The 27,880-nt window shown below is 37.8% G+C and overlaps 1 long non-coding RNA gene across 1 annotated transcript in view; it reads left to right on the top strand.

The window, feature by feature from the left end:
• Positions 1-26,272, top strand: part of LOC138166222 (uncharacterized) — a 50,686-nt gene extending 24,414 nt beyond the window's left edge. Inside the window, exons 2-3 of the long non-coding RNA XR_011169572.1 lie at positions 1,104-1,151; positions 25,940-26,272. This is a non-coding gene — a long non-coding RNA (uncharacterized lncRNA). The remainder of the gene's footprint in view (positions 1-1,103; positions 1,152-25,939) is intronic.
• Positions 26,273-27,880: the final 1,608 nt, after the last annotated feature.

The following is a 27,880-nucleotide window of genomic DNA, read 5'->3' as shown; positions in this document are numbered from 1 at the left end:
ACTTTCCAGGATTCACAGCTGGTAAGAATTCTAGGGGCAATTAGGTGGTGCAGTGAATACAGCACCAGCCCTGAAGTTAGGAGGACCTTAGTTCAAATTTAGCCTCAGATACTTAACACAAAAACTAGCCATGTGATCTTGGGCAAATCACTTAGCCCCAATTGCCCTACTTTCCCCCCTCCAAAAAGCAAAAATAAATTAAATCTCAACTCAGGTTTTCCTGATTCTGGTCCTGGTGCTCTATCCATCACATTACCTGACTGCCAGAGGTCTAATATAGTCATGATGGAGGATGTCAGGTCTCTGGACATCTGAGAGAGCTCCCTCTCTATTCCAAAAGCAGAGCAGTTGACAAATGTTTGTTTTATTTAGTAATAATTTTGCTCTTCCAAAAGTGGAGTAGACAAGAAGATGAATTGTTCCAAAGGTGTAGTAGACACTAAGATGAACTACTTCAAATGTGGAATAGACAATAATGCGAACTGTTTCTTTGGTCCTGATTCTAACCAACAAAATAGAATTAATTATGGAAACTTAGATGATGGAAACTCTCTAGACTTCATAACAAAGAAGGAGAAGGAAAATGGGCTAGTCTAACATTTAGCCTAGATTTAGGGGAAAGGGGTTACAATGATTTCAAAGGGAAAGATAAGTGGGATCCTGTGGCCTAAAATTCTATAGGGGAAAGTTGACTCAATAAGAATGGGAAAGTCTCAGGGATAGAATTCTGAAGACACAGATCCAAAAACAAATGATTCTTAAATCATTTAAAAGAAAAGGGGAAGCTGTCTGAAAAGACTGATGTGGATTCAAAGGGAACTCATCAATTAAAATAGAAATATACATATACACACATGCACATATGTAAATATACATATATTGTGTCTATGTTTGTGTGTGTATATATGTGTGATATGGAAGGAAGGGACAACCTTATAACTTGATCCCATAGCAAGACTTTTAAAAAAGGAATGCTTGGGAGTAGGAGAAAGAGCAGGCCCAAAGATGTATGGGACTGCTACTAGGGATAGATTAATGACAGCATAAAATGATGAAAAGACAAAACTATCTAATTCTTATTTCGTTTCTGTTTTCTCTACCAGGAAGAATGATCTTGGTACTAGGAAGGGCAGAACCAAAATGGATAAAAGGTGAGAAGATATTAAAAAAATGCCTTGTTTCTCTCAGTAGATGAATTCACCAGGATCAGATGAACTTCATTTTAAGGTATGGGAAAAGCCAACAGAGGAGACTGCTGGGAGATGTTGAGAAGCTTTCAGTAAATTTGGACAAATCAAGGAGAGCACAAAAGATTCTGTAGGGCTTCTCATTGACAACTGTTGCCCTGATTCACAGTGAAGAAAGTAGAGACCTGCTTTATCACATCTAGCCATCCACCAGGACATCCAGGCCTAGCCACCATCTCTTGCCACCATCTTTTAATTCTCTCTACCCCAATTTTTGCCAATTGCTCAGGGAACCATATTCAAATCAATATTGTAATTGTATGTGGAAAGGACACACCAATCTATTGTCCTGTGACTTTACTCACAATCTATGTGTCTGCTTAGAGCAAAGTTTCTTTCTATGGCTCCCACCTCTTGATTTGTAGTATAGTTGTATGTAGTGGAAATGTTATTTTTTAGTACAGATTATTTAAATTGATGAGTTGTGAAAAATTGGAAATGGAAACAGTAATCACTGAAAGCTAGCATAGCTTCAATAATAATAATAGGTCTTAGAAGATCAAATCATTTCCTTCTCTCCCCCCATACAAACTATCTACACACTTACATATACATATATACATATACACACAATTAATATATGTATATATAATTTTTCTCCCAATTATGTTAAAAACAATTTTTAACACTTAAAAAGTTTTGAGTCCCAAATTCTATCCTTTCCTCCCACTCTCCCTCCCCTCCCTTCCTCCCTGAGATGGTAAGCAATAAGATATAGGTTATACATGTGCAATCATGTAAAACATTTCCAAGTCAATAATTTTGTACAAGAACACTTGTTTCCTTTTTTGACCAAGTTACTAGCCTGGTTACTATACTAGACAATCTTAAGAGGTTAGGCTATGATGTAGGTCAGAGTGTCAGCCATAACCCAAGAAGTCTGAACCAGATTAAATTGTAATTGGGAAATATTTAACAAAATAAACAAGATGAAAATCAAATATAGATACAGTTAGTATGTGGTTTTGTAAGTCAATGTGTGGCCTACAGGAATCCTTATGTATGCTTTAAAGGCCCCTGCTTCTATTTGAGTTTGATACCATTGGTGTAGATATGGTATGTGTAGATTTTTGATATTGAATTTGCCTTAGTTTCTCAAGCCAAATTTTTTTTTAATTTTTAAATTTATTTCATTCTGAACTTAATAAACAAGCATTCCATAAAATAGTAGGATAGAAAAAAGGTGATTGTATATGAAACTGTAAATTTATTATGTACAACTTGCTATTCCTTTTAAATATATAATCATGTTAATGTGTAGTTTTTTTCCTTTTTTCTCCTCCTGCCCTAAAGATGGCTAACATTAGACACAAATATAAGTACGCACACATATACATAAATAAACCATTCTATATATGCATCTACTTATCAATTCTTTCTGTGGATGCAGATATCTTTCTTTACATGTTCTTTGTAGTTTAATTTGTGTATTCGTAATAGTCAAAATGACTTAGGCACTCAAAGATGTTCTCAAAACAACATTGTCGTTACTGTATACAACATTCTTCATGCTGAATTTGTGAACAAGAGGGAGAGATGAAGCCAAGATAGTAGTCCAGTTAAATGGTTTCAGAACTAGTGGAATAAGCAGGCCAAAACTGTCAACATTAAGGGACTGATTTCAGCTTGGAAGGAGGTCTTAAGGCCTGAGTGCCTTAGGAATCTATCCTTGCCCTTGCACTATACAACATTTTAATCAATGGATGAAGTTATAGATGACATGTTTATTAATTTTTAAGGTGATTAGATCATTTATTATTCAGTTGTTTCCAACTTTTCATGACCTCAGTGGGAGTTTTATTGGCAAAGATTTTGGAATTGTTTGTCATTTCCTTCTCCAGCTCATTTTACAGATGAGGAACTGAGGCAAAGAGAATTAAATGCCTTCACAAGGGTCACATAGCTATCCAGTGTCTGAAGCTAGATCTGAATGTGGGAAGATGAGTCTTCCTGACCCCATGCCCAATTCTCTATCCACGGTGCCACCTAGATGCCTACAAAAGATTAAAATATAGAAGGGATAATTAACATTGAATGTCAATGTCTGGATGTTGACAATTTTTGACAGGCTGGAATAATGTGTTGAATTCAGAAGGATGGACACTAGTAGGGATATATGGTTGTACACAAGTTAAAATATATCATGTTCATAAGTGTGTAATGAGAAAGCATTGCTAGACAAAAGATCTGGGATCTTAGTGGACTGCAAGGTCACGGTCAGTCAATAGTGTCACATGGGCAACAAAGGCCAACAATTCTAGTCAATATTAAAAGACTATTTTATACCCAGAATGAGGAAGTGGTAGCATTGCTGTTCTCTGCCATGGTCAGACACATCTAGAATATCATATTTGATTCTTGGCACCACATTTTAGGGAGAATACTGGCAAACTGGAGAGCATGCAGAAGATGGTGGTGAAAGGACTAGAGACCATGCCATATGTGGTTTGGCTTGAGGAACTGAGAATGTCAATAGGAGAATAGAAGACTTATGGGAAACTTAACAGTTGTCAACACATATTTGAAGGGTTGTCATTTGGAAGAAGGCTCAGACTTGTTTGTTTTGGCCTCATTGGACAGACCTGGGAGTAGCATGTGAAAATTGCAGAAAGGCAGATTTAGGCTTGCTTTAAGGAAAACTTACAAACCCTGAGAATTGTACAAAAGTAGGATGTGCTGCTTTGTAAGTGTGAGCTTTCCCAAACCCCAGAAGTCTTCCTGGTGAGGGTGAATGACTACTTGTTGTGAGGAATGTCTGTTCTGGTGTGGTTTCAACTAAATGCCCTGTGAGGTCCTTCCCAACTCAGAGATTCTGTGATATTGTCACTGTTATCTTTTGGTTAGGAAATTTTCCCATAAATCACATATATGGAAATCTGAAAGTGAAAACTAGGAAAGAAAGGGAAATGTATTTAGCACAGCTTCATAGAACAGCTTCCAGTTTGCTTCCTCTATTTCCTAAGACCTTACCTTAACAGAATTAATTCTCTTTAATTTTAAAACTATTTTATGCATAATCTGAACTAAAATCTACCATACAATAGGACCTCATAATAAAAGTGGATTGCTATAATACAGATTTGCATAAACCAAGGATCAAATTTTATCTGCAACATTACAATTACTTGTAGTAAATACATTGTATTCAAAGGGTCACTCTCACATGGATTTAAAAAACTGAGGTGTCAAATAGTGTCTTCTGAAACAATAACATAGTAAAACCTGATTAATTGTAATATGATTATCTTTCTAGAATCACCATCAGACCATAATTCAAAATGTAATTCATCTAGATCTAGAAAGGACCTAAGAAGTTACCTAATACAATTTCTTCATTTGACATACAAGGAGGTGGAGGTTCATGGAAATGGAATGACTTTCCAAGCTTACATAGGTAGTAACAAATTTAGAGCTGGTTAGTTCTCAATACCTCAATAGCAGTCTTAGCAATATGTTGTACTATGTTTCAGAATAAAAATGTTTCCAACTAGAGAACATGTGAACTGATTCCAATTCCAACTCTTTTACTAGCTTGCTTGAGAGGGAGACTTTGCCTCTTTAGGCCTCAGTTTCCTCATCTGTAAAAAGAGATTATGTGATTTTATGATTTTGTATTGATGATCAGAGTGCACAATATACATATACATACATACATATATGTGTATATATATGCACACGTTGACATATTACAGTTCCTTAGTTTATGATATCTGTCCTCTGCCACTTATGTGGGGAATACTAGTGGTGCCCACATCTAGTGCTCATTAGGAAAAAAAGAAGGGTTCATGTGCCAGGGATCAAACACATGACACCATTCGTACTGCCTTGAGTAATTTAAATTTCATATGAACATCTTTCTTTGAGAGATAATCTGTTTGAATACCTAATTTTTGTTCCATTATTCATTTCATTGTTCCTTCCTTCCTTCCATCATTCATTCATTTATTCCATTTTTCCTCTTATCTGACCTTGGATCTCATTTCTCACTTTTGCCTGTTGACCCTCATTCTTCCCCATTGCCAATCTCATCTCCTATACGTTATTCTCCCTGAAATTACTGATGATTTCTGAATGTCCGTATTTGATGTATTTTTCTCAGTTCTCATCTTTCTTGATTTCTCTGCAGCATTTGTCAGTATTGACAACCATCTCCTCCTAGATACTCTCTCCTCTATGGGTTTTCCTCATACTGATTTTGGTTCTCCTTTAAGCTGACTGCTTTTTCTCAGTATGCTTTGTTGCATCAGCATTCAAATCATTCCCTCTAATTATGTGTACTCTCAAAGCTCTGTCCTTGGTCCTCTTCTTTTCACACACGACCTCTGCAATTCACGTGTTAACTTATCATTTCTATACACAATACGTATATATCTACTACAGGAGTATTCTCCATCACTTCCTCCAGATTATTAGTTCTTCTCCCTTTCCCCAGACTGTACAAAGGGACACACACATACATGCATGGATACATATCCTTAGATTCTCAAATTCCAATCAAACACCACCACTTGCCTATTGGTTATTTCAAACTGGAAATCCCACAAGCATTTTTGATTCAAAATATCCAGAACAGGACACATTACCTTTCTCCCCAAATTCATGTGTTGCCCAGTATCCCTATTTTTGTATAGGCCACTATCATTCCACTAATCACTGAGTTTTACATCTTCAGTATCTTTCTTGATACTTCACTGTCATTCACCTCACATATACAATCTGTTGTCAAATGATCTCATTTTTCCTCTATAGCATGGCTTGCATCTATCCCTTTATTTCCACTCACTCATTCATGACGCTTGTTTACAGTCTCATCACCTCTTACCTGAACTGCTGCAATAGCCTATTGATTGATCTCCCTGCCTCAAGCCTCTTTTCTTCCTCCACATAGCTGTCAGAATGGTTTTTTCAAAAATGATGATCTGACCATGTCACTCCTCTGCTCAATGAATTACAGTGACTCCCTATTACCTTTAAGAGCAAACATAATTTCTTCTATTTGGCAGTTAAATAATCATAACCTTTTCCCCACTTTTCCAGCCTTATTACATTGTCACTCTGCTTTATGCACACTAACTCGAGGCCTTGTTTTTTTTTTTTTTAGTATATGATAGTCTATTTCTTTTCTCACTTCTGCCTCTTAGAATCTTAGTTTCCTTTAAGACTCAGATCAAGCACTTTTAGATAGTCATTTCCCAGATCCCCTAGCTGCTAGTACTTTCCTATTTGTATCTTTAAAAAATATATATATATATATGTATGTGTGTGTGTGTTCATACTGTCAGTCTTTGATAGACCTTAAGTTCCTTGATCACAAGAATGACTTTACTTGTGCCATCACATTCACAGTGCCTTGCATGTAGTGGGCATTTAGTGAATTTTTGTTGGTTGATCAATATGTCTTTTTCTACAGACATGTTTCTGGGCCCTCTTCATCTTACATCTCATAATCAATGATATCTTTGCTCTGAATGACCTACATCTTGCTTCTTGCCTTTCATAATCTGTGGTGCCATCACTGCATATCCTTCAACTCTAAACAGGTCAACCTAAACAGCCTCTCTCTGTCATGTACTCAGGATGTCTTTTAATCATATGCTTTGGTTGAGTTTCTGGCTATGGCTCTGCTTGAGACCAGAAGAAACAGCACAATCCCATTGACTCCAATATTGAGAATTGAGAGAGATCTCACAATTCAACAAGTTCAACATCTTCATTTTTACAACTGAAGAAACTGAGGTTCAGACAGGCTAAGTTACCCAAGATCTCACAACTACTAAGTGGCAAAGCTGGGATTTGAAGTTATTTTGTTTGACACCAAATTCCATACCCTTTACACTGGGCCATGCTACCTTGTCTATTTAGGAAATGTACAAAGTTAGTTTTTAAACTTTGTTCTATAAGTATTTAATAGAACCCCCCCCCCCATTCTCTAGAAACTCTTTTTTAAAAATATTTTTGGAGGGAGGGGGAAGGAAGGGCAATTGGGGTTAAGTGCCTTGCCCAGGGTCACAAGGCTAGTTTAAGTGTCTGAGGTAGGATTTGAACTCATGTCCTCCTGACTCCAGGGCCAGTGCTCTATTCATTGTGCCACTTAGCTGCCCTAGAAACTCTCTAAGATGATGATAAAACAGTATTATTTCCATCTACTTGTGTAGAGGTCTCTTCTCCTCCACTATTGTGATGAGAAATGATGACAATGATTTATGGAAGGCCAATATATGGACCAGAAGACAGCTTACACTCATTGCTAGAAGTTATACAAGTTGGTTTTGGGGGAAAATGAATTAAGTAAAGCAACCAGTTGAGTAATTTAGCAGTTTTTTTTGAAGGCACTATATTGTTGGTTTGGTTAAACACTTTTTTCTCAAGCCAGTTTGTGTACACAACCTGATATATTTGAAACTATCAACTTCCAAGAATCTGCTTGAAAATGTTAGTGTTAAAGGGAGTGACTGAGGATTTGAAATTTATAGAGGAAGGAGCAGGAAAAAATAAAACAATTGAAACTTGGTGTAAATCTCATTGAGGGAATATGTTCTGTTTTGTAATGGAAAAAATGATGGTTATAGAAGAGATAACGCTTCAAATTTAGAAGAATTCTGTCAGCTGTTTCTTGGCTATTGCCTTAGGATTCTGGAGAGGTAAAGTAAAAAACAGTATTATACACACACATACATACATATGCATAAACATGCATACATACACAGAATATATATTTATATGTATATATATATATAAGTTTATTGATATCTAACCATCTATCCATTATTGATTTGCCGGGGGTGTAGGGTGTCTTCAGGGAACACAGTAGCTCTAGAGTGAGGGCTGCTGAGCCCTTTCAGGGATGCTTTCCACCTTTTGTGTCTACCTAATACACTTGACTCTCACCTGTGGCTCCAAGATATTGCACATGCAGTGGTCATATGTCCATATATCTTTTCAGCCAATGGGCTAAACCAGGTTGAGGGTAACTGAGGGGTATCAAGCCCATTGGTGAGTTAGGGGGTGTCTACCCCAAGCATGTGAAGACTTTCTCTGGTGGAATGGGTGGATGAGAACAATTTGTTCCAACAGTCATAAAGGCAGCTGAAGCAGGTGATGTGGAACACTTAGACATTGGTTAGACACTGAAGATGCCAAGGTCATTAACTTCATCTTGTGCCATCACCAGTCATCTTGACTCTGTCCTGCCACTGAATTGTGATGACTCTGGAAGAGAGAGTGAGGTTGAGGACTTTGTGCATCTCTTTCTCACTTAAATCTAATTTATGCACAAATCCAAAGATATCACCAGTACCATTTTAGCATTTTTACCTATATCAAAATCCTGTGATGACAGGCAAGTGATGAAGCAATAGGTGCAGATACACTGAGAGTTGTACTCACAACCCTGTACATAGGTGCCCAAACCAGAGGGTTGTCTCCTCATTGGAAGCAGCAGCAGAATTCATCAGCCTCTGGGTGTCTGAGCATCCTTTTAAGGACTACACTGCTCACCTCCTGGTGTAAGGAAGGGGTTAGAAAATGTGCCTTAAAAATTGTCTGCTTATCTAACCCTGGCCTAATTACCATGGCAGGCAGGTATCCTACCCTGTGGTCGAAACATATGAAAAATGTACAAAATCTTCTGCAAAGATGATTCCACACAGCATCAGTACATGGAATGCATGCACACTTGTAGACATGAAAATCCAGTAGACCTGAAAGACGAACAGCTCTCATTGTGATAACTCATTAGGTATCACATCCAAAATAGCAGCCCTGAGTGAAACAAGGCTGGCAAATGAAGGCCAACTTGCTGAAGTTGGAGCAGGATATATGTTTATTTTTGGAGTGGCCACAGTGGAGGGGAGTACTGTGAAGCTAGAGTAGGTTTTGCAATCAAAACTAATCTGGTCAACAAGCTTGTGTGCCTACCAAAAGGAATGAATGACAGAGTCATGACAATACAATTGCCAGAAAATGCCATGCCACCATCATTAGTGCCTATACTCCATCATGAGGTTAAATAAAGATTTTATGAAGACCTCAAAACCCTTATCATCAATGTGTCAAAAGAGGACACGCTTATAATTCTGGGTAACTTTAATGTTAGTGCAAGCTCTGACTGCCAGATATGGCAGGGATTCCTTGGGAGGAATGGAGTTGGTTGGAAACAATAACATCAACGGTCACTTACTGAAGACTTGTGCATCTCATGATCTTCTTATCACCAACAATGTTTTTGATTTTCCTAAATGCAATAAAACTTTGTGGATGCATCCTGGAAGCAAACATTGGCATTTAATAGACTATGTGATTGTAGAAAGAAGAGAAAGACAGGATGTTAGAGTGATAAAGGCAATATGTGGTGCAGAGTGCTGGACTGATCACAGACTTATCCTCTCCAAGCTAAATATTTGCATTCAACAAAAGGGGTGGCCCAAGGCAAAATGAGTATCAGAAGACTTAATGCCAACAGATTCAAGTGTTTCTCTGAGTCAGAAGAGTTTGTTACTAACTGGGAGGGAAAGTTGAGCCAACATATGGTTGACAACAGTGCAGCAGAAAAGGAATGGGAAGCTTTCAGAGATTTGATGTACAGCTGTACATTTGCTCATCTGGATCAGAACACTCACAAACATCAAGACTGGTTTGATGAAAATGATTGCATTTTTGAATGTTTCAACCACATGATGGGGTCCCCACCTGCCATGGTTATCAGGCCAGGTGTAGATAAGCAGACAATTTTTAAGGCACATTTTCTAACCCCTTCCTTACACTAGGAGGTGAGCAGTGTGGTCCTTAAAAGGTTGCTCAGACACCCAGAGGCTGCCGAATTCTCCTGCTGCTTTGAATAAGACAATTCTCTGCTCTGGGCACCTGTGTGCAGCGTTGTGACTATAGCTCCTAGTGTATCTTCACCTGTTGCTTCATCATTTGCCTGTCATCACAGGACTTTGAGATTGGTAAAATGGTAAATGGTACTGGTGATATATTTTGATTTGTGTATAAATTGGATTTAAGTGAGAAAGAGTTGCATGAAATCCTCAGAGAGTGAGACAGAGAGATACAGTTCTATAGATAATTATATAGATATCCTTCTAGAGATCTATCTGCATGTATGTATGTATGTATGCATGCATGCATGTATGTATCTATCTATCTCTATCAACATACTTTATCATTGTAGTGACCTCCTGCTGAAGAATAACCTCTACTAAAGGAAATTGGCACCTTTAGCTTACATTCTTTGATGGTAGTGCAGGACACTAAGATCTTGTGAATTACTCGAGGTCATATAGCCAGTCTATATTAGAGGTGGATCTTGAACATATGTCTTCCTGACTCTGAGGTAAGCCCTCTATCTACTATGCTACCTCAGATACATACATACATACATACAAATACATATGTATGTGTGCATGCACACATACAATTTTTGTCCTGTGTCTCTGTTTATCTCTGTCTCTAAATATATGAACTGATACCTCCTCTCCTTATACAGGTGTGTTGCATAGATCACCAATAAGTAGAATCCCATACCAATGGGCAAAAGTTTTTGGATATCCATATCACCTCTATCTTGATATATACATATAGATATATAATGTAACAACCCCCCAAACCCATTGATATGGGACTGATCAATGTCCCATATCTATGTAAGGGGAGGGTGGAGTTGGTAAGATGGGAAAGAAGCGATCTTCAGTCTTTTCAGTTTCTTCATGTCTCTCTGGGATCTGTGGTCACTTCAGGCACTTCTGGCTTCCAGATTTAAAAGTCAGGATGGATGATGCTAGTCTCACTTCAGGTTGTTCAAGGAAAAGACTGTGGAAAGAATCCAATGTGAGAGAAGCTGCAGTCTCCATCATGTCCTTATCCCCAGCTTGCTATTCTATACTAGACACTTTGGGAAGGTTCCCTTTGGGTGAGATGGAGATTCATTCTCTTTCTTGAGCTGTTTCCTCACTCTTAATGGAAGAGCTCCATCATTCTGTATTGTATGCTTTCTCTGATTTCTGTTTTGCTATCTACTTGGGTAAATCGGTTTGTTTGGTACCTGTTTTGTGTATTCATTGTAGAACTGGTGCATGGTGGGAAGGGAGTTAAGTTGTGGTTGTTAAGTTTGGGGTCTTTCTTTCCCTCATTACTATGACTGTTGTAATAAACAACAATAAGAAAATTTTCTTGAACCTGAAAACCATATCCCCTAGACTAAGAATATCTAAGGGAGCTGATAGATAGAATTCTAACTCAGTACCCCTTCTCTCTGAGGAGAGAAGACTGACTAAACTTTTGACCCACATTTCCTTCTGGCAGGAATTAAAGTCTCCCATGGAGAAAGCTGTGGGGAGAAGAGGCAAGAGATGTCTATTCTTTATCCCTTCAAGTCACAGAACAACTTCCCCATGGTACATGGAAGGGGCAACTCCTTGCTATATATTTAAAAGAAAATTTCTTTCACAGATGATTATTCTAGATGATTGTTTCCTGTGTAATTTCGTTGAAAGCAAACACCAATCTTCAAAACTACAGACATTTAAATACCTTCACTTTTCCTGTTTGCAGAATTGTTTACCTGATACTCAATACCTTAATATTTCTGATGTTAAAAGGAAAGATACATTTTTATTTTGAGTTGGGAACTCAGCTGGGAACCTAGCCCATTGCAAAAGGGGGGAAATCAGGACACAAACCAGAGCTTGCTCCAAGGTAGCAACATTTAATTTCATGCTGAGAAACAGCTTAATTAACTATGCCAGAGCTGCAACAGAGCAATATACTTCTGTTCCAGTCATGGTGAAAAGCAAAGTGTCAGTTTCATCTGAAGGAAGTACTAAATTGGAAGTCAAACTCGATGAAAACTTAGCAATGAACTGAGGAAAGCAGCCACATATTGGCCCCTTTAGTATTTCAAATTGTTAAGCATTTGAGGTTTAAACACAATATAAAACATGTGTTTAAAAAATGCTTCCCTCTAGCTTTTCATTCCAGGGAAAACAAAACTCACATCTTTATTTACATTAGTAACTCTCAGAGCCCCTTTTAGAAAGGATCACAAAATTCTTCTTGAGACTCAGGGAGATTTAAGAATCATTTTTTATGTGCAGATTTCTTAGAACAATAACTCCCATTTGATATGTCACATACATGTATACACACATACATGTATATGCAATATGTAAATACATTGTATACATGTATATGTAAAGGACGGAAATTACCATAAGGACAATACACATATGTCATATGTGTATTGTACACCATGTAACAATACATATAAGCAAGCACAAATACATTTGTAAATAAACACATGCATATATACATACAAATATACAGTGTGAATTTAGAATTTGAGAAGAAAAAATTTCTACTTTTTCCTAAAGAAAAAAATCAAATATATATATATATTTACCGAGGTTATTGCAATGGATTCCATATAGCTAATGATGATTAAATATCGAAGCATTGAAATTGAAAATCTTTAGGAGATGGAGTTTCGGGAAGAATCAGAAAACAAGGAATTTCTCTTCAATATGTTTGCTCTGGTTTTCAGATGAACTTTGTTCAGACAGAACCCACTTTGCTTTTTTTTTTTAAAGTCATATTGTCAGTTCTCTATTACTATCACTTTCACTCCTACTTGATTTCCCTTTGACCTTTTTAAAAGTAGAAAAAAAAACCCCACTGAATTCACCAAAGATATTCATGCCACTGTCCTTAATTGAATAATTGGGAATTCTTAGAAGAACTTGTAATGAAACCAGTGAAGCAATTAAGAAAGAAATGCTACTCCTTCCTTAAAACTAATTCCCACAGATGAGAGGGTATAATCCTCACTCCTGTGGAGGCTAAGGCTGGTGGATTGTTTGTGCTCCGGAGTTTGAGCTGCAATGAACCAGGCCAAGAGAGTGTTTGTACTAAAGTAGGAATTAATATGGGGAGTGCCTTTGATCACTGAGCTACTAAGTTGCCTAAGGGAGGGCAAACTGACCCACAATGGAAATGGGGCAGGTCAAAATTCTCAGGTCAATCAGAAGTGAGATCATGTCTGTGAGTAGTCCCTGAGTGAGATAGGGAAACACATGACATGACATGACATGACATGAAATAGCATAACAACATAACATAACATGACATAACATAACATAACATAATCTCCCTCCCCTCCTCCACAAAAAATCTCGTTCATAGGAGAGTTGCCTTTCTGACAAGTTATTGCAAATGATAAGTAAGTTTCCCTATTATCAATAACTATTAATTGCTGACAAATAATTCAAAACTATGCTGGAGGGTTTAGATTCCCCAGAATTCACTTAATACAATATTTATATTTTCATCTGAGTAACTATTGGAAAAGTTTAGGAAACAATGTTGCCTCCTTAGAACCTTTCTTTATGTCTTCCAAATGCCCAGGGAATAGATTATATATCCATATTGTTGTTATCTGGTCATTTCAATTGTGTCCAACTCTTCAAGACCCCATTTGGGGGTTTCTTGGCAAAGATGCTGGAGTGGTTTGCAATTTCTTTCTTCATATATGGATATTTGTATATATAGGTTACTTATTTTTCCATCAAAAAAAGTCCTGAGCCACAAGTTATTTTTTTTTCTTTTAAACAACTTTTCCCCTTTGGAATAGCGAACACATCTTGCTGAAGAAGATTTGTCCTAAAATTCTGGAAGAAATCTTGCTTAAAAAGTGACCAAAAGATTTTTATATCAGGTTTGAGAGTCTTTCTGGTAATCTAGAAGGGCATGTTCCCAGAAAGAAAATGAATTGTGACTACAACCTGTTAACATCCAGTCTGAGATTGCTTCTTTAAGTAGTCCCTCTTTTTCTAAGTTGTTTATTTATTTTTAGTTTTCAACATTCACTTCCATAAGATTTGGAGTTCTAAATCTTCTCTTCCTCCCTCCCCTCTCCCTCCCTAAGATGGCATGCGATCTGATATGGGCTATGCACATACATTCATACTAAACATGTTTTCACAGTGGTTCCTTTTTTCAAAGTACTTAAAAAAACCGTTTATTGTTTTGAGCAGAAACAGTCAATTTCAGAGTATACAAAGCCTGATTTTTCTTTGAGTTGTTAGGGGCCTGTTATTCAAAACCAATCTTATGTGGCTACCCCTAAGTAGCCAAGAGACTTTAAGTAACCCTTCTGTGGCTTTTCAAGTTATTGTTCTTGAAATCAGAGTACCCTCAGACCAATCCACACACACACCATTGATACCACAGCTAAAAACAGCCCCCTCCTCTTTTGACCCCAATCTATGTGTGATTTCCACCACATGAAAGTTGGCTATGCCTGTGGATGAAGTTAGAGTGTGATGGACATCTGCCAGTTGTTTTATATTATGGAGGGCATTGGCTGGCCTCAGGAATAGAACTGGAAGTTTGACTTCAAAAACTGTCTTGGGAAGTGTCATTGTTTCTGCTATGTGTCCATGGTTCTTATCACAAAAATAAAAGTTTTGTAATTCTTTGGATACTATGACCTTGATCTTTGAAAGAAGATGGTAATTTCCAGAATGTTAGGTTAAAGTCACCTCCAAGACATTAAGTTCACTTTTCTACACATATTGGTCATTTGGGACCTCTTATAACAACAACAATTTTGTTGCTATTGTTTTCCAATTGTGTCTGACCCTTCACGATCCCATTTGTGTTGTTTTTGACAAAGAAACTGAAGTGGTATGTCATATCCTTCTTTAGCTCATTTTACAGATGAAAAAAACAAGGCAAAACGTATTAAATGACTTGCCCAGGGTCCCAGAGCTCATAAGTATCTGAGGCTGAATTTGAACTCAAGTCCCTTCAGGCCCAGTCCTCTATCCACTATAACACTTAGTTGCTCGTTTCCAATCCTAAGGAAGGGCAATGCAAAGAATGTTTAAATTATCAAATAATTGCCAGTAAGGATATGGTTAAGATTCTGCAAACTAGGCTTTAGCAATATGTGAAGTGAGAATTATCAGAAGTACACGTTGGTTTTCAGTGAAGCAGAGGAACTAGAAACCAAATTGCCAATATATGCTGGATTATGGAAGAAGCAAGGGTGACCCAGAAAAAAAAATCTTCTGTTTCTATACTAAAACCTTTGACTATGGATCACAACAAAATGTGGCAAGTCCTCCGAGAGATGAAAGCACCAGATCATCTTACTTGTCTCCTGAGGAACTTGTACACGGGTTCCAAACATGAAATAAGTGATTGGCTTAAGATTGGACAAAGAATAAGCCAACGCTGTATATTGCCACCCTATTTAACTTGTACACCGAGTAAATCATGCAAAATACCAGGCTGGATGAATCAAAAGCCAGAAGTAAGCTTTCTGGGAAAGATATCAACTATCTCAGATGTGCAGATGATACCATTCTGATGGTGGAAAGTGAAGGAGAGTTAAGAAGCCTCTTGATGAAGGTAAAAGAGGAGATAACAACAATAGCTAACATTTATATAGTGTCTTACAAATATTATCACATTTTACCCATGAAGCAATCCTGGGAGGTAAGGTGTTATTATTATTTTACAGATGAGGAAAGAATGAGGTGAGATAATTTGTCTGGTGTTACATTATTAATAAATTTTTAGACTGGATTTGATTTCAGGTATTCTTTACTCCATGTCTAACATTGTACCACCAAGCTGAGGATAGGGAACATGTTTTTTTTATCATAACTTTTCATTCCCTTTCATTTCATTTCAGCTCCTCAAGTCCAATAGCATAAGAATCAAATGCAAATATCACATATATACCTTCACTCCATTGTCTGTACTTCTCTAGGAAACATTTTTTTTTAATGGCATACCTCCCAGGAAATAGAAAAAGCAGGGGATTTGAAGTCCCATATACTGAGATGGAGTATCCTTTGTCACTTTGGACAGGTGACTCCAAGAACTATAGCATGTCCAGTGACCACACCATGATAAAACCATCTTAGCAGGCTGGTTAAACCAGGTTGAGGATAACCAATAGGCTTCAAACCCATCGGTCAGTTAGGGGGATTAGGTCTACCCCAAGCATGTGAAAACTTATTCCAGTAGAAAGGATAGATGAAAACAATTTGTTCCAAGAGCCACAAAAGTGGATGAAGTAGGTGCTATGGAGTACTTGGAGCTTAGTCAGACATTGAATACACCGGGGTCATTCACTGCATCCTGGACCATCACCAATTGTCCTGACTTTTGACTCACCCCTGGATTTTGATAACGCAGGAAGAGAGAATGAGGCTGATGATTTTGTGCAATTCTGCCTCACTTAAATCCAATTCAAGGGTGGATTTGCTGTTCTCTCAGGGCATTTTAGCTCTAAGTTCTATTAAATGAGGGGGTTTATAGTCAATTATTAGGTACATTTCTCCCTTTTTCACACAGGAAAATGGATTTGACTTTTTAGAATTATATTCCCAAGACTCTCCTCTGAACCTATAGGTTTTTCTGAGTTACTTATTAAATACATATGTAATCTGCATGCCAGTTGACTCGAATTCATATAAATTAAGTAGTTCCATATGAGTATATTCGGGATCATTTGAATTTATCTCCCTTGGCTCAAACCCTTACCCAGTTTCCTGGGAACTTCTAAAAGTCATATAAATTTAGCTTGCACTTAACTCACAGACTGCACAAGAATAATTTATTGAAACATTATAATATTTAATTGAAGTAGAGTTTCAAAATAAGCAAATAGAAGTATATAGTCTCAGCAATCACTCCACAAAAAGTATAATTCCACCTTTGATTCCTACCAGAGCAACATTGGAAAATGGCTTCTCAGTGACTCAATACTGACTGAAATAGAGGAAAAATTCTTTCTCTCTCCCATCTCTTTGGGAGGTTAGATACTATTATTATCCCCATTTTATGGATGAGATAAGACAGAGGTGAAATAATTTTCCTGTCTCCCCCCTCTATTTCTCTATTACTCTTTGTATTTGTATCTCTTCTGTGACTCTCTCTGTATCTTTGTTTCTTATCTGCCTCTGTCTCTCTCAACAACCAGTACAAAGTACAGTCTACATTGCAGTAAGTTTTCTTTAAAGACTGCCATACTGTACTATTGCAGCTCATCTCTTCAGCCTTGGAGGCCATTTCCTCTGCCCTGTGAAATCTCAGGAACAGGCCAAGACTGCTGGTTTCTTGAATTCTACTTCTACAGTTTCAGAAGACCCTCACTTTTGACCCCACACCCTTCTTTCCCAAATCCTCCTTCTGCCTTTCTCTTTCACCTTATTTCTTGGGACTCTAGGCATAACGTCTGATACAAAATGGAGTTGAGTGTTGAAAATGCCTCAGTTACACATAGGCACATAAAATTGATTTCTTATGGTTACTAGATAATTTTCTAAATAAAATGAGATGTTACAAGTGGAGATTACAACTCAGTCAATATGCATGAATATATTCACATTTCAGTTAAAATATATTTTAGAACGAACATACTGATTATTTGGTTTAATTACAGTTAAATCTAAGTTTATATTGATTTTATTTTTTTTTCTGTGGTTAGAAAAATATATCACAGACCAACTCTGGCAAACACTTATCTGGAAGGCTTATGTATTTTTTCAACATTATCAATTTTTTTTCAATTCTATTTTCATATTGGAGCAAAAGTCAAAGAATATAGGTTTAGATGAGACTTTTGGAATAACCTTATCCAACCTCCTCATGACGAAATTGAAGTTCAGAGAGATTACGTGATTTGCTGGAGACCCCAAAGCTAGCAGGAGTTTGCCAAGTCTAAACTACTCCTTAGTGGAGTCCTGGTTGCCTTCAGAAGCTACATGCTATCATCATTTATTTAATTAAATATTTATTCCTTCAGTCTACTTGGATATAACTTAGATCTCTAACCCTTCTGTTTCATGGTGACATGTTTCTTTGAGAGACCATAATTGGAAAACTGCATCCAAGAAAGGTATGTTTATGAAAATAATCTACAAATATTTGAGAAAGATGATCTATTATAATATAAGGGATGTTAACTAAGACTGATTAAAGAACATTAAAAGCTATAAGGATTTATGCTAAATAGCAGGAAAATTTTTCTCAACTGAATTATTCTTAAACTATTAAATAACCTTTGCAGAAAGATGTTTGTTAAAGATATATATACTCAGGAATGGGGTCAAGGCATCTTGGACAAGCTCACAAGATCAAGTTGTTAAATTTTCAGTGTGAGCATTTATACCTTGGAAATGCAATCAGGCCTTGATTTATTGTATAGACTTCAGGAAATGATTAAGAAAAGGTTAATAATACAGATTAAACTTAAAGTATGTCATGTGTATGCTTTTTTTGAGAGTTGATTGTTAAACATTTATTAGTACATCACTGCATACACACTGAGACTGTAGCAAATATTAGAAAATTATTTAAGGTGATGGTAAAAACAATATGTACAGTGACTACAGAAATCTGAGTGGAAAGACCAATATAATGAAATAGAATCCTAGGTAATTACAATGATTAAGTTTCATTCTGGAGGAGGGTTGAGAAAATGTGCCATCCTCCCTCCCTGGCAGAGGTAGGGCCCTATGGGTATGGAATATTGCATATACTCTTAGGTGAGGTTGACTGATGTGTTGACTGATTTTGTTGAACTGCTTTTAAAATCCTTTTATTATCTATATAACAAGCGAATGTTTCCTTTTTTTTTTCTTTTCTTTTTCTATTTAGACTATTTTGTATTTATTTATTTATTTTTAGTTTTCAACATTCATTTCCACAAGACTCTGAGTTACAGATTTTCTTCCCATCTCTCCCCTACCTGTCACCCCAAGATGGCAAACATACCGATTACCCCTTCCCCCAGTCTTTCCTCTCTTATAATGCTCCCTATTCCCTCCCTTTCCTCTTTCCCCTTACTTTCTTGTAGGGCAAGATGGATTTCTATACCCCATTACCTGTATATCTTATTTCCTAGTTGCCTTATAAATAATTTTTTAACATTTGTTTTGAAAACTTTGAGTCCCAGATTCTCCCCTTTCTTCCCTCCTTACCCAACCCCATTAAGAAGATAAGCAATTTAATATAGATTATACATGTGTTTCATGTATACATACAAAGCATTTCCATAGTAGTCATATTGGGAAAGACTGTATTTCCCTCTGTCCTTTCCCCCCATTTATTCTATTTTCTCCTTTGACCCTGTCCCTTTTCAAAAGTGTTTGCTTTTGACTACCCTCTCCCTCAATTTGTCTTCCCTTCTATCATCTCCCCCTCTTATCCCCTTCCCTGCTACTTTCCTGTAGGATAAAGTACTCAACTGAATTTGTATGTTATTCCCTCCTTCAGTCAAATTTCAATGAGACTAAGGTATTCCCTTTTACCTCCCTGCTCTTTCCCCTCCATTGTAGCAGTTTTCTCTTCTCTCTCTTTTTTTTCATTTTTCTTTTTGATTTTTGGAGGAGGGAAGGTAGGGCAATTGGGATTAAATGACTTTCCCAAGGTCACACAGAGGTCGGATTTGAACTCAGGTCCTCCTGGCTCCAGGACCGGTGCTCTAGTCACTGTGCTACCTATCTGCCCCTCTCTTGTTTCCTTTATGTGAGATAATTCACCCTATTCTATCTCTCCCTTTCTCCTCCCAATATATTCCTCTCTCACCTCTTAATTTTATTTTTTAGATGCCATCCTTCTGTATTCAACTCACCCTGTGCCCTCTATGTATAATGTTTGCTTTGTTTTTTGGTAGAGGAAAGGCTAAATCCAGAAAAATTGTGATATATAAGAAGCATGAATTTTAAACGACAGAGGTAAAGATGGCCTACAGAATCTCCTCTAATTTCTAACCACTGATTATATACGCAAATATACTTAATCTCAATGCAAATAAATTCTTATGATATTCAATAAATTCAAGAAATATTTATTAAGTACCTACTGTGTGCAGAGAACCATGCAAGACACTATAGGAAATACAAATTTGAACTCACAGAGTTCTTGCTGTCATGGAGCTTTCAGGCTACTTTGGGGAGATAGTACATGAAGAAAGCAGCTAGAGGGGCACAGAAAAAAAACTGAGATTATATGGATGTTATGCATATTCCCCAAGGGGTGGTTATAACATCCCCAAACAAATAGAAGATGATCATGTTATAGGTTGGTTTTTCAGGAAGATAATTCATGACATTTTACCAATAAAATATTTGGCCAAGAATTTTTTGTTGCTCTTTTAATAGCTCTTAAAACAGCTGAAGGAAGAAGAGTCTTTTCCTGGGTAACTGTACCTTGTTCTAGAGATTTATCATGTAGAAACTTTTGTTGTTTAATCATTTCAGTCATGACTAACCCTTTGTGACCTCATTTGGAATTTTCTTGGCAAAGATACTGGAATGGTTTGCTATTTCCTTTTCCCAGTGGATACATTTTGTCAGGCAGTCACAGGTTAAGTGACTTCCCCAGGGTCACACAGCTAGGAAGTATCTGAGGCTAGATTTGAACTCAGATCTTCCTGCCTCCAGGCCCAGTGCTCTATCTACCGAACCACTGACTGCCTCCTTACAGAAAATAGTCTTAGATTATTCATCTATTGAGTTCCAGGATTTCACATGACAACTTAAAACTGTATTTTGGATTTTGGAAGATATAGAAATACTTTGGGTGAGGAGATTTTCAAAAGAAATAAAATTAACTTAATATTGCCAAGAGCACATTAAAGTTAGAATCATTCAGTTTCCTTGCTCTCATAATCTGCCATCAGAGTGATGGTTTTTTCAGAAGAAGCAGCAGGAAGGTCGCTCTTTCTGAGCCCCTATCTAATGTGCTTGTGGGAACTAATCAGATTTTTCTCTTAGACATGTTAACCCTTTTCTATTACAACCCTGCAATGATAGAGAAGGACATTTTCTTTGACTGTAAAAGAACTAAATTCTCTCAAACTCCAATTTGAACCAACATGCTGTTTCATTTGCAATGCACAGAAACAGCCCAGGCATGTTGCATGCATAAGTGAAAGTCATGTCCAGCTGCCAGGGACTAAGGCAATGAATTCTTTCTCTCTAAATATTGGCTACAAAATGTTATCTCATCTTCGAAAGGATGAAAAAAGAAAATTTAATTGTAGAAATGTGAAACTCTGAGAGCTTCCTGGAAATACTCAGGCCATCACATTTGAGAACTGGGCAGTAAATAGGCACCCAAATCTGATGTACAAATGCATGTAGCAGGGGTGTTAGAAAAGAACAAGCATCAAGATCTTGCTACTCTCAACTTCCTGTGATGCTGTAAGGATAAGATAAATATTGAGATGTAAGTGACTGATGGGCATCTAACTGGGAACCCTTGCCCAAGAAAAGTTTATATATTAACTGGGGGTGATCCTTCAATCTAAAGAATATTGATTTAATGGTAGACTTTTTGGTAATAGGAGAAATGGGGTATCAGTGGGGTGAGGCCTTCCCAGGGTCTTTAAAATTATACTACATAAAAAAGTTTTCTATTTTTTCTTTAAGGACCAACTCAAGCCTCATAAAATACAGGAAATATTTCTAGATTAGGTAGGTTGAGTTAGTACATTCATTTTTCTAAAATCTATGCACAGCCAAATTCCCTTTTTCCAGGAGCTACTTTAACAGGCTAAAAATTTTATCAACATCATTAAAACCCCCACACACCTTAGAGAAAGAATAAAAATACTCTATGATATTTAGTTAAAAAGATATGTGCTGCAGACATAGAACATATGTATACCCATATATGAATATACACATAAGCATATATAAATGTATACATGAAAATACATATACATATATACATACTCTGTGTGAGTGAGACCTTGGGTGGGAAAGGCATAATGTTTGTAAAACATTAAACATTAAATTAAACTAAAACAACTTTTCCCATAAATAATATTATATATGTATATGTATGTGTATACACACATTATATGTATGTATAAATATATGCATAATTATACTTTCCACATTGTGGGGGTTAGGGGCAGGACACTCCCATGATATGGAAAAATCTGTGTAAAATTTTTTGACCTTGCCTTCATACGAGAGAAAAAGTTTAAATTTTTCTTTTTCTTTTATGGGGTGTTTATAGTACCTGATTGTAAAGTTTGGGTGAAGTATTTGGTCACACGTTCTGTGTTGTCTGCTGACTTCTGCAAAACTCCTCCAAAACTCCCATTTAATTTCTCATGCTGACCCTTGTTATATCAAAACCATGATGAAGAAAGTTGCAATGTGAAATAATAACTATATGTTTATTTACATCTGATTATCTTGATAATTGGTTAAGCTTTTATTTTATTTTATCAGAATCATTCAATATGCATGCTATGATTGAAATGCCAGCTAGGTAACTGGTCCTTCTGACCGCAGTCTCATTTCTTCTCCAATCCATACTTGTGCAATTTCCAGTGCGATATCTATAAACCACAGGGCTAACCATATCACTCCCCTGCTCAAGAAACTTCAATGGCTCCCTATTTCCACTAGGATAAAAAAAATACCTCTTATGCACGTCACTTAAGAGTTTTGCATAACAAGCTGGTTCCAGTCTAACTTTCAAAATTTCTTATAAATTTCTCTTCTTCATATAGTCTGTGATCCAGCCAAACTGCCCTTTCTGTCCCTCACACAGGATATTCCATCTGTCATCTCCATGCCTTTGAAAAGACTGTCTTCCATGCCAAGAATACAGATCTCCTCCCCTTCATATCTTAGAATTCCTAGATTGGTAAAGTTTGGCATAAGCACTACCTTATACATGAAGCCTTTCTTGATCCCCTCAGCTGCTACTCTCTCCCCTCAAATTACTTTCTCTCTCCCTTCCTTCCTTCCTTCCTTCCTTCCTTCCTTCCTTCCTTCCTTCCTTCCTTCCTTCCTTCCTTCCTTCCTTCCTTCCTTCCTTCCTTCCTTCCTTCCTTCCTTCTTTCCTTCCTTCCTTCCTTCCTCTCCTCTCTCTGCCCCCATACATACACATATGTATATATGCATATGTATACATACATAATCTACTAAATGTATAACTGCATGTATAACTGTAGCAGCAAGCACCCCAAGCACGTCCTCAGGGTTTGCTGCCCATACAAGTTCTTGGATCTGCTTTGTTAAAGGAAAGCAACTCAAAATGGGTTAACAAGCTTACTTTAATCAGTCAGACATATATCATTTACCTTGTTCAGGGGAAAAAGGTCAGCACCCCGAACTTCAAAGCATACAGGCAGAATTATCAAGACAGAGACAGATCAAGTAGACAGATTTCCAAACTGTCCAACCATTACATCCATACCCAGTCAACATCTGGGTTTCCACATCTGGGTTTTTCAAAGCCGGGGGACTCTCAACAATGGCTTCCCAGAATTCAGATCAAATCACAGAACACTTCTCAAAGTGAGTCCCAAAACAAAGCTACACATCAGGTCTTATATAGCCTTCTCCTGGCTCAGAAAATGTAACAACCTTATTGACTCACTGGCCAATCAAGAAGTATTTACTGAAAAACAAGCCTCCCACCCAAAGCTTCAGGTGCACTTTAGCCTAGGGGCAGGGAAGATCTTCCAAATTTGCATTTCCATTACAATAACTAAATCAATAAAATGTGGTGTCTTCCAACAGAATGTAAAATCTTTGAAAATAGACACCATTTCCCCTTGGACTTTGTATCCCTTGTGCCTAACATAATGTCTGGCACATATTAGACTTGATGGATCGATTGCTTATTGTTTCATGAAGAGATTTAAATGTTCATTCCAACTCAAAGATTCTGTGAATGGACTGTGACAAGAAGTCTTCCTGATGATACCATCCAAGTGCTTTGTGAATAAAATGTTAAAAGGGTAGACTAGCCAGTGGGCTACACAATCCTATGTGGTCTAATCAGGTTTTGTTTCTTTTTTTTACAGGATTGCATGATTGATTTTCTTCCTCATCAATCATAGAGATATTCTACCTCCCTAACCTCTTTATTTCTTCTGAGGACCTCACCATTGTTTAAGTCACCCAGGTTCCACACTGAATATTGATTCTCTGCTCTTTGTTCTTTACCTACCCACCCATCCCATTCATTAATTCATATCTTAGAATTAGTCTTACTGATTCTACCTCAATAACTTTTCTCCCACTTCCCTTCCCTCTTAATTCATAGAGCCACTATCCCAGTTCAGGTCCTTAGCACTTCAGACTGAAACTATTACAATAATCTCCTAGTTGATCTCCTCCCCTCCAGTCTCTCTTCCTCTCCATCCTTTATACAGTTGCTCGATTGATATTCTTTTTTGTTTTTTTGGAGGGAAATTGCAGTTAAGTAACTTGCCCAAGGTTACATGGCTAGTTTTTGTCTTAAGTGTCTGAGGCCGAATTTGAACTCAGGTCCTCCTGACTCTAGGGCTGGTGCTCTATTCACTGCACCACCTAGCTGCCCCTCGATTGATATTCTTACAGCATAAATTGGACCACATTGCTGCCCTGCTCAAGAACTTTTAGGTACTCTCTGTTCTAGAATAAAATAAAAATTACTATTTGTGTTGGAGCCCTACAATCTGGCTCCAACCTATCTTTCCAGTCTGATTTCACATTACTGCCTCCTCATTCAACCTATATTCCAGCCAAACTGGCTAGCACATGATGTTTCATCTCTGTGTCCCTCCATCTCTGGAATTCACTCCCTCCTCACCTCACTCTTGAAATTCATAACTCCCTTCAAGACTCAGCTCAAGTATCACCAAAAGGCCTTTCCTTATGCTCCAAGTTGCTAGTGTGATCTGACCCCAATCCCTACCTGATATCACTTTGATTTAATTTCTTTATGTTTTCTCTCATCAACAGCATGTACATTGTTCACCCTTTCTCCAACCTCTATTAGAGGAACTCCCAGGAACAATCATGGCACAGTAGATAGAGTGTGGGTTTTGGAGTCAGGAAGACTTGGTTTCAAGTCCCACTTCTAACACACACTGGCTGAATGACAGCAAGTAATTTAACTTGTTAGTACCCTAGGTAAACTCATTTCTTAGCAGTTGCCAACCTGCAATAGTAGAGAGAATGACCAATGAAACCACAAGTCTGGTCACTCCTTCTCCCTGCCAAAAAGACTGTACACTCCTTATTTTGGTATTCCCAGTGCCTTGAACAGTATGTGGCACATTGTGGATGCCTAATAAATCTCATAGCTTGTTGAATTGAATTTAGTTTATCATCAATCTTTAACAAGCCTATAAAGACCCATAACTGAAGGAGGCTGCCAAGTGCCATATTTAAAAGCTACAATTCAGTCAGACTATGTCAGTGTGTTCCAAATGAATCTCTAATTTATGGAATTAATCAAGACCACCCTGATGAATTCATTTCAGCAACACTCCATGACCCAGTTCTGAATGAATTGGCTCAAAGTGAAGGTTCTTGGAACCTTAGCCAGTTTTATCCATCCTAGCCTAGTGATATCTTTTTTTAAACCAGGGAGAGCCCTAAGCTGCTGCAGATGAAGTCATCCAAACCGTGGTTCCCTCTAACCAAGAAAGAATCCCCCCAAAAATTAACTTGTGCCTTAATTATGAATGAATAGGTCAAATACTCTTCTGAGACTAGCTAAATGACCAACTCCTACAAAAAAAAGAAGAAACTTTCCAACTTCAAGAGAAGATGGCTCAATAATTAAGCCTGATTTAAAAAATGCACAATAACTTGCACTTCAATTCTGACATCTATTGTTCCATAATTAATTCTGCCTATCTACTCCTCTCTCCTCAGGTTCCAGTTTGTGGCTAGAAAGACACAGGAAATGACATTGACCCAGACTATTTAGGTGAACATTCCATTTGCGATAGAAGCGTATTTTATGGTGGAAGGGAAAGATGGGATGTCTTCTGGCTTTAGAACCTGTGACCCACGAGTCTTTGGAATTGCTAATGAAGGTTGGAATCCATCTTAGAATCATGTATCTATATGTAAAATTATTCTACACAATGCTCTCGTGCTTCTTCTCATTTTACTGTTCATTATTTTTTGCAAGTCTTTCCACATTTTTCTAAGATCATTGTGTGTAATGGTAGCCAGATCTAGGACTGGGAGGTTGGAGGGGGAGGGAGAGGGAAGAAAAAAAGAAAAATTTACATGATAATTTTATTGCATATTTGAAAGGAATAGTAAGTTATGCATTATAGACTTGAAGTTTCATGTGCAATCATCTTTTTTAATTGTTTTGAGCATGATTTGAACTCAATCACTTTAGCTCCAGACCTTTGAGTCCAAAACCCAAATGAATATGACCTTGTCCCACTATAATCCAACCTTTGACATGTCAATACCACTTGAAGCAAACCCAGGCTATTACCAGCTTTACCTTCTGAGGGCCAGTGTCTTAAACTCTGATCCAGAAATAATGACAAAATCTCTAGAATATATGTGACCCTCTGGAGGCTGCTACCCTGCCCCAGCATGGCCCATAAGATGATACCAAGGATGTATGTCTAGTGACTCATTATTCTAGGTTCTTTTCCAGTTTGGGGGGCTCTCTGAACCTTACCATGCTGACAATTCATTGCCTGCCCCTAGAAACTTTCTCCTCAAACTGGTATCTCTCCCTTTTGGCATGCATATATTTTTTTAAAGCAATTGGGGTTAAGTAACTTGCTCAAGGTTACACAGGCAGTTGTTTCTGGGTGTGTTGCTAAGTATCTGAGCCCGTATTTGATCCCCAGGTCATCCCGACACTGGAGCCGGTGTTCTTACTCGCTGAGCCACCTGGCCGCCCCTAAGCAATTGGGGTTAAGTAACTTGCTTGAAGTTACACGGTGTAAGGGTTATGGGATTTAAAGATCTTCCATGCCCCATTGGACTTGCTGATGTAGCAGGAAGGGGTGGAGCAAGAGAAAGTGGAAGCCAAGATAGAGTTCCTGCGGTGGCTGGAGGTGGTGGTGATGGCGGCAGCAGCAGCAGAGGCAGCGGCAGTGCAAAGCCCTTTTTGAGTTAGCCAGAATTTCTGCTAAGGACTCCTGCTGAGGACTGCCAGGGGCCGGAGCTGCTGGGAGCGCGCTTCCCGGACGCTGGGAGGTTGCTGTGAGTGGGGAGAGGAGGACCTTTGCCTGAGGTAGCCTGTTCTGTTTTAAAGGCTTGAAAATGTGGGTGCTTTCTACTTTATCTACCTGCGCCAATATCATAACTACTCTGATGGCTTTCACTTTCTGGTTTTGGGACTCAGTCTTTTGGTATCTTAATAAATTTTCTAGTTTATTCCCCCATATGGCAAGCATGACATTTTGTGATGGATAATTATATAAGCATATCTGTAATCTCCATAGGCAATGTGAATATGGCATTGCTGATACATTTGGCGACCAGGATGGGATCACAAAATGTCAGGCCTCTATTTGGAAGCAGTGGGGCTTTAGAGGGAGAAATGGCTATTCCAGGTTGGGAGGATTTGCCTTATTCCTCTCTAGCCAGAGAATGGGCTAAAAGCACAGGGCCCTGTGAAAACTGGGAACCAAGGCTAAAAGAGGGAGAACCTGGAGATTTGGAAAGATGTTTGAAAGCAATACCCATAGAACCAGGCAAAGAACTGGCAGGAGTGTGCAGGAGAGGCTGGGTGCTGCTAACAAGTTATCGCCTTATGTGTAAAAGTAGGGATAAGCTGCTGAAGGAAAGAGCTCGGATGGCTAGGGAGTCAGCTGGTTTGCCTGAGGATTCTTC

This window comes from Petaurus breviceps, unplaced genomic scaffold, assembly GCF_028583685.1.
Source record: "Petaurus breviceps papuanus isolate PSGF00001 unplaced genomic scaffold, PetGlider_PUasm1.0 126, whole genome shotgun sequence".
NCBI lineage: Eukaryota > Metazoa > Chordata > Mammalia > Diprotodontia > Petauridae > Petaurus > Petaurus breviceps.
This window is presented reverse-complemented; position numbering and strand designations above follow the sequence as displayed.